General features: G+C 43.5%; 1 pseudogene; it reads left to right on the top strand.

Moving 5' to 3' along the window:
* Positions 1-533: 533 nt before the first annotated feature.
* Positions 534-8,014, top strand: LOC118143575 (histone-binding protein RBBP4 pseudogene; annotated as a pseudogene).
* The last annotated feature ends 2,541 nt before the right edge of the window (positions 8,015-10,555 follow it).

Genomic DNA, 10,555 nt, shown 5'->3' with positions numbered 1-10,555 from the left:
GCCTTCACATCTAGATCATTTTATGAAGTCTGTGAAATACAAATCTGTACAGCTTGCAAGCTCCCTGCCCCTGCAGCAATGCTTAACCCCCGGATTCCCCTGGCTCGCTTGCTGCCTTGGCCAACAAGGAAGCAGCCTTCAATGATGCAGTGGAAGAAAGTGATCAATGAGGAGAGCAAAATATGGAAAAAGAACATTCCTTTTCTTTATGATTTGGTGATGACCCATGCTCTGGAGTGGCCCAGCCTAACTGCCCAGTGGCTTCCAGATGTAACCAGACCAGAAGGGAAAGATTTCAGCATTCATCAACTTGTCCTGGGGACACACACCTCAGATGAACAAAACCATCTTGTTATAGCCAGGGTGCAACTCCCTAATGATGATGCTCAGTTTGATGTGTCACTACGACAGTGAGAAAGGAGAATTTGGAGGTTTTGGTTACCATCTTTGCAGGGCATATAGCAGTAGTAGAGGTTTCCTGGCATCTGCTCCATGAGTCCCTGTTTGGGTCAGTTGCTGATTATCAGAAAGTTATGATTTGGGATACTCTTTCAAACAATACTTCCAAACCAAGACACTCAGTTGATGGTCACACTGCTGAGGTGAACTGCCTCTCTTTCAGTCCTTACGGCGAGTTCATTCTTGCCACAGGATCAGCTGACAAGACTGCTGCCTTGTGGGATCTGAGAAATCTGAAACTTAAGTTGCATTCCTTTGAATCACATGAGGATGAAATATTCCAGGTTTAGCGGTCACCTCACAATGAGACTATTTTGGCTTCCACTGGTACTGATTGCAGACTGAATGTTTGGGATTTAAGTTAAATTGGAGAAGAACAATCCCCAGAAGATGCAGAAGATGGGCCACCAGAGCTGCTGTTTATTTATGGTGGTCACACTGCCAAGATATCTATTGCTCCTGGAATCCCAATGACCTTTGGATGATTTGTTCTGTATCAGAGGACAATATCATGCAAGTGTGGCAAATGGCAGAGAACATTTATGGCAATGAAGACCCTGAAGGAAGCGTGGATCAGGAAGGACAAGGGTCCTACATGTATATGTCTTTACTTGTTGTGATTTTAGACTCCCTTTTTGTCTTTTCAACCCTGAGACTGATTTAACACTGGTTTTGAGACACAGACTTTGTTCAGCTATCCCTCTATATAATAGGTACCACCAATAATGCTATTAGCCCAAACAGTGGGTGTTTTCTAAATATTAGTGGCAGCGGGTGGGGGGCTTGATTCAGCAAAGCCCCAGACTTACACTGAAATTTTCTTCAGGAATTTTCTAGTAACAAACCCAGGTCTAAAGTAGCTACAGAAAGGGGAATATTATGTGTGATTCTTTTTCTTTTTTTTTTAAATTATACTTTAGATTCTGGGGTACATGAGCAGATTATGCAAGATTGTTGCATAGGTACATACATGGCAAGGTTGTTTGCTGCCACCATCCCGCCATCACCTATACATGATATTTCTCCCCACGTTATCCCTCCCCCACCCTGCCTCCCACTATCCCTCCCATAGCCCCCGCAACAGACCCCAGTGTGTGATGCTCCCCTCTTTGTGTCCAAGTATTCTCATTGTTCAACACCCACCTATGAGTGAGAATATGTGGTGTTTGATTTTTCCATTGTTGGGTCAGTTTGCTGAGAATAAAGGTTTCCAGGTTCAGCCATGTCCCTACAAAGGACACAAACTCATCTTTTTTATGGCTGCATAGTATTCCATGGTGTATATGTGCCATATTTTCTTTGTCCAGACTATCATTGATAGTCATTTGGGTTGGTTCCAGGTCTTTGCTATTGTAAACAGTGCTGCAATGAACATGCATGTGCATATGTATTAATAATAGAATGATTTATAGTCATTTGGCTATATACCCAGTAATGGGATTGCTGGGTCAAATGGAATTTCTATTTCTAGATCCTTGAGGAATCACCACACTGTCTTCCACAATGGTTGAACTAATTTACACTTCCATCTACCATGTAAAAGTGTTCCTATTTCTCCACATCCTCTCCAGCATCTGTTGTCTCCAGATTTTTTTTTTTTGAGACAAAGTCTTGCTCTGTTGCCAGGCACCAGGCTGGAGTGCAGTGGCACAATCTCGGCTAACTGCAACCTCTGCTCCTGGGTTCAAGCAATTCTCCTGCCTCAGCCTCCCGAGTAGCTGGGACTACAGGCATGTACCACCATGCCTAGCTAATTTTTGTATTTTAGTAGAGATGGGGTTTCAACATGTTGACCAGGATGGTCTCAATCTCTTGACCTCATGATCTGCCTGCATCAGCCTCCCAAAGTCCTGGGATTACAGGCATGAGCCACTGCACCTGGCCTGTCTCCAGATTTTTTAATGATTGCCATTCTAACTAGCATGAGATGGTATCTCGATGTGGTTTTGATTTGTATTTCTCTAATGATCAGTGATGATGAGCATTTTTTCATATGTTTGTTGGCTTCACATATGTCTTCTTTTGAAAAGTGTCTGTTCATATCCTTCACCTACTTTTGGATGGGTTTGTTTTTTTTCTTGTAAATCTGTTTCAGTTCTTTGTAGATTCTGGATATTAGCCCTTTGTCAGTTGAGGAGATTGCAAAATTTTTTTCCCATTGTGTGTGTGATTATTTTTCTTATGTTATAAACCCAAGTTTTTCGGACTTATTTAAGTAAAGGCTAGAGTGAGTAAGGAATAGAGCCAAATGAAGTAGGTGTGTGAGCCATGAAGTATAAATACTGAGAGATATCACTTTTATTCAGGAAATAGGGAAGATTCCAGTCATATAGATTTCTACTCAGATACCGACTTTGCAGGATGCACATTGTCAATATGTAGACCAGTTTCCTCTTGGTTTCTTCAGTTAAGTCAAAACTAAACGTTCCTCTTTTTGCATATATTTTTGCTTGTTTGTGTATTTCTTAAGCTGTTTTCATGTTGTTTCTTTCCTTTCTGTGAAATGGTTTTTTTTTTTAGCTTGGGACCACCAAGTTGTAAAGATGTATATTTTACCTGGCAGGTATACCACAGGTAGACTATCAAGTTGAGATTGTGTTTGTTTTAAAAATTAAATTAATCCTTGATAAAAGTTGCCTTTTTTTTCTTTTTTTAGGAGTTAGTCTTTGACCACTAGTTTGATGCTATCTCCATTTTCGGTGACCTGTTTCACCAGCAGGCCTGTTACTCTCCATGACTAACCCTGTAAGTGCTTAAAATGTTATTTTTTCAACTCAACAGAAATGTCCTGCCTTCTCTGCCTTTACATGTTTTCAGAGTAAGTTCAGTGTAATACATAAATTGCTTTTCTACATTAAAAAAATCTATATTGCAGGAAAAAAGGATCAAAAAGGCATATTTAACATTTTAAGTAACTTCTTTCCTGCCAATTTGGGGTAAAAATTTCAGCTGCTTTTCCTTAAAACTGGCTAATCCTAAATACTTTCTAAGGCACTCATTATTGGATTGCTAAGCAAATGGGTATTCACATAAAGAGAAGGAAACTTAATGATGTTATAAAATTTAATCATAATAAAGACCACGAAGTCTTGTTTCAAAGCTAAAGAAATTGCCATATTGAAATATTCTACATCTAACTTTGGTGAAATTGAGTTCAAAATTTAGATTTGATAATTAAAAAACAAAGCTAAAATGTATTTATGTATTACATTGAGCTTACTCTGAAAACATGTAAAGGCAGAGAAAGCAGGACATTTCTGTTGAGTTGAAAAAATAACATTTTTGCTGATGTGAATACTGTATGGCTGAACCAGAAAATAAAGATCTTAACACAAATCCAATAAAGCAGGTTGTCCTAATTTTTTTTTTGTTAACCAAGGACCTCTTGCTCTCCAGTTGTTTAAAAGAAATAACTCATAAAGTCTGACTGAAACTAACACTGGTGAGATCAGAGACCTCAGTAGAAATCCCACATTTCCACACTGGCAGGCAATGAACACGTCACTGGAAGGGTGAGACCACCAGGGAATCTCTTTGGCAATGAACTCCATCTTTAAAGCAGACATGCTCTGATCACCAGTGCATTTTCCCTTGAGTAAAAATAGAATCATATTTAGATGGAAAGGTAGAAGAAAAGCACGAGTTTATATCTAAACCATATGGTCTGAAGCGAAATGAGAACGGATCTCCTGACAGATTTATGTTAGGAAAACTGAATGAAACACAAGTGCTTTTCAGCAGATCTAGTTCAGAGCAGGTTACTTGGCATTGTAGGGCAGATTCTGACTCTACTTTCAGTGCCACGGTCACTGACATCTTCTGGCAACATTTCCCCTCCTAAGTTGCATTCTGTGGGTAGGCGTTGTCCAAGTTGCTCTCCTCTAAAAAGGGGTTCTAGGAGGAACACACTGAGCAAGAATTTATTTTTGAAACAGGAGTTTCATAGATGTTTCATTTGCTTTTGAGTTTTTTTTTTGAAACAGAGTTTCGCTCTTGTTACCCAGGCTAGAGTGCAATGGCACAATCTCGGCTCACCGCAACTCCGCCTCCTGGGTTCAGGCAATTCTCCTTCCTCAGCCTCCTGAGTAGCTGGGATTACAGGCATGCGCCACAGTGCCCAGCCAATTTTTTGTATTTTAATAAAGAGGGGGTTTCACCATGTTGACCAGGATGGTCTTGATCTCTTGACCTCATGATCCACATGCCTCGGCCTCCCAAAGTGCTGGGATTACACGTGTGAGCCACCACGCCCGGTCCTGCTTTTGAGTTTTTAAAAGCATAGCTAAGCTGGGTGCGGTGGATCATGCCTGTAATCCCAGCACTTTGGAAGGCCAAGGTGGGTGGATCATCTGAAGTCGGGAGTTCGAGACCAATCTAACCAACATGGAGAAAATCTTTCTCTACTAAAAAAAATACAAAATTAGGTGAACATGGTGGCACATGCTTGTAATCCCAGCTACTCAGGAGGCTAAGGCAGGAGAATCACTTGCACTTGGGAGGCACAGGTTGAGATGAGCTGAGATCACGCTATTGCACTCCAGCCTGGGCAGCAAGAATGAAACTCAAAAAAAAAAAAAAAAAAGGCTGATTTAGACTTAAACTGCTATCTGTTACCTATGCTAACCTACTCCAACTTATTGGCAGTGGAAACCACTGAAGAAATCAACAGATATTAAACTTGAAAGAGTACTTTTTTTTTTTTTACAGTTCTTTATTTTCACATTTTTAGAATTTTCATAAGGGTTATAAGTTTGTAGGACTTATAGGTGGCTGGCTCATTGAGTCCTCCAAAGAACTACAGGCGATTAAGAGTGCTCAGCTTCAGCAGGAGATCTTGACTTACTCATAACCTCCCCGTTTCCTCTGTGACCCTCTCCATCTGTTTACCCTTTTCTCTTAAGACGTCAACATTTCTTTCTCTGTTAGCTCTTTACCATAGGCTGGCTGGTAATATGCCCAAATCTTTCACATTCCAGGAGGAACAAAAACAACTCATATAAATGTAAAACATTCTCAAATGCATTCTCAACCTAAATGCTTCTCAAGCTCTCTCCTTAGCATCCCCACAAAGCTTTCTGAACAGCAAATGAGGCTCACTGCCGTCTCTTCCTCATCACACACCCTATTCTCTCTCCACTGCAGTTCTGCTGGCCTCTTTGACATGCCACAAAAACCGTGTGGGCAAGTTCCACTGTGGACTCTTGGTTGTCCAATCACAAGGGTCAGCCTTGGTCAGCCTGTGTCTCAGTGGCTTTTGGCATGGGGCCAGCCCTGCTCAAGGTGTTCCTGTGTTGGTGTCTTTTCACTCACCCTTGGTTCCCCCCTTTGCCTTGGACCAGTTTACTTAATCGCTTCTTATGTGGCCTGTTTTCCCACCATCTCCTCAAGTGTCAGCCTTTCTGGAATTCCTTCTTCTCCTTATTCTAAACGCATTCCCTATATGTTCCTTTTACCGGTTTCTTTGAAACATATAAACATTTTATTTTGGCACTATCATGCTATAACATGATTGTTGTTTTCCTGTCTGTTTTCCCCAAATAGTGGTCCTATGTGAAGGAAGGTTGTGTGTCATGGCTCTGAATCTTTAGTGGCAACTCAAGACCTTCCCTGTACATAGGCAGATGCTCACTAACAGTTGGTTGGCCTGAGAATAAGTTTTATGCACTCCTGTGACTGTAGTGACCCTTTATAACTCAGTGACTTTAGAACCTGAGCTGGGCCCATGTCCTTCACCTGAACTCTTGCCTGTGTCTGACAGAGGTGCTGTGTGTAGTGATTGGGAGTGCAGGCTCTGGAGCTCAGCAGTCTGTGTTCACATTCAGTTCTGCCCGGACACATGACCAATCCTCATCAGTCTCTTCATCTACAAAGCAAAGACAATAACATACTTGCAATGCAATAGCTATGACGGTGATATACACACCACACCAGGCAGAGACCATGTGTGTCCTACAACTGCTGCTATTTGTGCATTCACCAGCATGTCCAGTTCTACCTCATTCAAAACTAAATGTGCAAACGGATTCCCTGCCTTTGTTACTGGCATCACAGCCTGGAGGTCACTTGAGCCAGAAAACTGGAGTTGTCCCAGATCCATCTCTAAGGGAGAACTGTGGGGATCGCTCCTGTGTGAGGCCCCTAGGAAATGGGCCTCACCATACGGTGAGCTTGAGCCCGGACACAGATCCCCAGTTGGGGGAGTAGAGTTGAGAGAAGGCAGGAACCGAGAGAGGGACTATGTTATTCTAAATAATTAACAGACATTACTTTATGGATATGAGGACTTGGGAGGCATTGTGTCCACTTTCGCCTTCTTATGGTTTATTGCTTGATTGTGTTCATTTTGAACCCTTGTTACCTTCATTGTAAAATATTAACTTAATATTTACACTTGGTAACTTACTTACTGTAACTTACTGGGCGTAACTGTAACTTACTTACCATGTCTTACAGGGCGTGACTGTAACTTGCTTACAATTGTTAAGTACTTACTGGGCGTAACTTACTTGCTGGGTGTAACCTATTTACTGGGCTTAACTTACTTACTGGGCATAACTTTGTGGGCATAACTTGCTTACTGTAACTTAAGTACGCTGATCTGGCGTAAACAACTTTAACTTCAGAAAAGTATATAATGAGACGTATTGCAAAAATAAAATTGCTGCATGAGCATAGCGCATGTAGCCCTCCAGACCTTGCTCTTTTCTATCTCCTTTTTTTCCGGCGCATGCTCTCTTTCAGGTTTGGGACCCTCTCACTGGACGAGATTTCCGGGCTCGCGTTCAGTTCACAACAGCTGGCGCTCAATGTGGGGCGAGTGAGTTCACAACAGCTGGCGCCCGAACATGGGGCCTGGACACAAGGGACAACTGTGATGCCTACAAACTATAGAGGTGAAGCTGCAGAGTAAGTGAGTGAATAACCTTTTCATCTGGAGTAAAACATGAGGCAAATAGAATCTAAAGCATATAAATTTGACAGCTTTTGCAACATATGATTAAGTCACATGGTCATGACATTAAACTTAAAACTGTTGAGAAATTTGTGCACATAGTGCACGAGCTTTGTCCGTGGGTTGTGGATTCTGAGATTAAACTTAGAACTGAGGGAGCGAGGAGTATGCACTGCTCTCGCGTGCTCTTGCGCCACTCGCGTGACTGGCCAGTGTGTGTGCGAGGTGCCGTCTCCCGGGACACGGACTGCCTAGCGTGCCACTGCGAGGGGTGTCCAGGTCCGAGTAGACTACCCAGGTTGGCACGAAGTTCAGGCGGGTGGGTGGGCCCAGCGCTCACTCACCCCACATTTCCTCCTGCGGCGGCTGCTCCTCGGCATCGCCAGCCCCAGCACTGCTCCCGGGGCTGGCCAGAGAGAAGTCAGCAGAGACGGCCGCCCCAGCTCGGCAGCGATGGTGATGGTGGCCCTCGAGAATTTGGCGGCGGCAGGACCCGTGGAGCCACTTTGTGTGCAACCCCACGAGGGATGGCGGCGCAACCACCTGACAGAGGCCCGAGCGCTCAATGCACCTTCCGCCCGCATGAGGAGGAGAGGCTGGTAGAGGACTGTGAACGAAAAGTTGTCCCCCAGGATGGACTTCACCGCGCAGCCCAAGCCTGCCACTGCCCTCTGTGGCATCGTGAGTGCCAACAGGAAGGTCGCTCACCCTCCGGGTGTAAAAGAGATCACCGACAAGATCACCATGGATGAGATGATCAAACACCTGAAGGTTTTGGGGTTCCTTAATGTTTCTGGACCTTGGTATGATGATGGGAACTCAAATGGATATTGGTAAGAAAATTGATAAAAATCTTAATACTTTGGAACAAACTGTTACTATTCTTGGTGACTACTACTCCTTTTAATGACACTAAATGGCAGTGGCCTCTTGTTAAGGCCCATTTACAAGGAATTTGGACTCATGACAATTTCCTTCTCCCAGTACTCTTTCGCCTTGTGTTCTCCTCCCTTCAACAATTGCGGCTAAAGCATCTAAAACAATTTAGATGCGGAGTTGCATCTAAAAACAAAAGGGAGAACTAAGGGAGACCTGTGGGCATTGCTTCCATGTGAGGCCCCTAGGAAATGGGCCTCACCATATGGTGAGCTTGAGCCCGCACACAGATCCCCAGTTGGGGGGGGGGTCAAGCTGAGGGAAAGCAGGAACCGAGAGAGGGACTATGTTATTCTAAATAATTAACAGACATTACTTTATGGATATGAGGACTTGGGAGGCAATGTGTCCACTTTTGGTTCCTTATGGTTTATTGCTTGATTGTGTTCATTTTGGACCCTTGTTACCTTCATTGTAAAATATTAACTTAAGTATTTACACTTGGTAACTTACTTACCGTAACTTACTGGGTGTAACTGTAACTTACTCACCATAGCTTACAGGGCGTGACTGTAACTTACTTACCTTGACCTATTGGACGTAACCTACTTACTGGAAGTAACCTACTTACTGGGCTTAACTTACTTACTGGGTGTAACTTAGTGGGCATAACTTGCTTACTGTAACTTAAGTACGTTGATCTGGCGTAAACAACTTTAACTTCAGAAAAGTATATAATGAAACATTGCAAAAATAAAATTGCTGCATGGGCATAGCGCATGTAGCCCTCTGGACCTTGCTCTTTTCTATCTCCTTTTTTTCTGGCACACGCTTTCTTCCAGGTTTGGGACCCTCTCACTGGACGAGATTCCCGGGCTCACATTCAGTTCACAACAGCTGGCGCCCAACGTGGGGTGAGTCAGTTTACAACACATTTCTCTCCTCAATTAGTCTGCAGACAAGCACTGAGTTCTGCCAGTTCTGTCTCCAGATTGGATCCTAGCTCTCCACCTCTGCCGTCTGACCTCAGAGACCAATATCCCTCATCTCACTGAATTCCTAGTGGGGCTCTGGACTCTAGTTTATTAGGTTCTAATGCCTTCTGCCACCGCAGTCTGCCTGCAAACCCAACATTCCTATCCTATGGCTCCTTCGTCTCAATCCTACAAGAGCTTCTAATCATCATCATGTAAAACCCAAATAGCTCAGCAATCCAGTATCCTTCAACGTTAGTGGATTCGCATCTCACACCACAGGAGTGAGTCCCTCACCACTGCCCACCAAGCAAACACTTATTTATCCCTCAAAACAGGTGGATTCAGTATTATCATCAGAAATCCATTGGCTCATGCTACCCAAGACATGACCTTGAACTATGTTCACACCGTGTGCATTCTTCTTTTCTTGGGTTTATGACAGTGTCGTGATCTGTCTTTCCTACTCTTCTAAGCTTGACTGCATACATACATTGTCAGTAATCAACATAGCACCTAGAGAACATAGAACGTAATGTCTGTTGAATTTATTTGTGAAAAAAATTGACTACTACTCAGAAAATTAAGCCACTTGATGTTGTGTTGGACCTTCCTATTTTTTGGCCTCTAGTACTTTCCCCAGTGAGAGGAGTGAGCTTGCCATGATTCTGAAGACCCCTGCGCACTGAAGGGTAAGGTTGAGTGTCTGGTACAGTTAAGAGGTCTTTGTAGGCCCAGCCTTTTAAATGTGTCTCTTTTCCCATGAGGTAGGTGTAATGAGAGAAGCCTGGAACTGCCTCCCACTGGGAAGATGTCTTCCTCCCTCCCCGACACTGGTCAGCAAGATCTTAGAAGGCCAAGTGGGAATCAGTGAGAGGCTCAGCAACAGGAAACATGGAATTGCTACCTTACGCAGCCATGGTGTGGTTTGGCTCTGTGTCCTCACCCAAATCTCATCTCGAATTGAGCAGTCTCCCCCATGTTGTTCTCATAAGTTCTTGATGGTTTAAAAGTGGCAGTTTCCCTGTGCTCTCTCTGCTGCCACCATGTTAGACACGCCTGCTTCCCCTTCACCGTCCACCATGATTGTAAGTTTCCTGAGGTCTCCCAGCTATGCAACTATGAGTCAATTGAACCTCTTTCCTTTGTAAATTACCCAGTCTCAGGTATTTCCTTATAGCAGTGTGAGAAATACTAATACAAGCCATCAGCTGGATTAGAGGGAACAGTGCACAGGCAGCATAAGAATCACATGTCAACGTGGTTCGTGTCACTTCTGCTCATTTCCACTGGC

Source organism: Callithrix jacchus, chromosome 11, assembly GCF_049354715.1.
Source record: "Callithrix jacchus isolate 240 chromosome 11, calJac240_pri, whole genome shotgun sequence".
Lineage (NCBI taxonomy): Eukaryota > Metazoa > Chordata > Mammalia > Primates > Cebidae > Callithrix > Callithrix jacchus.
The sequence above is the reverse complement of the archived record's forward strand: the minus strand, read 5'-3'. Positions and strand labels throughout refer to the sequence as shown.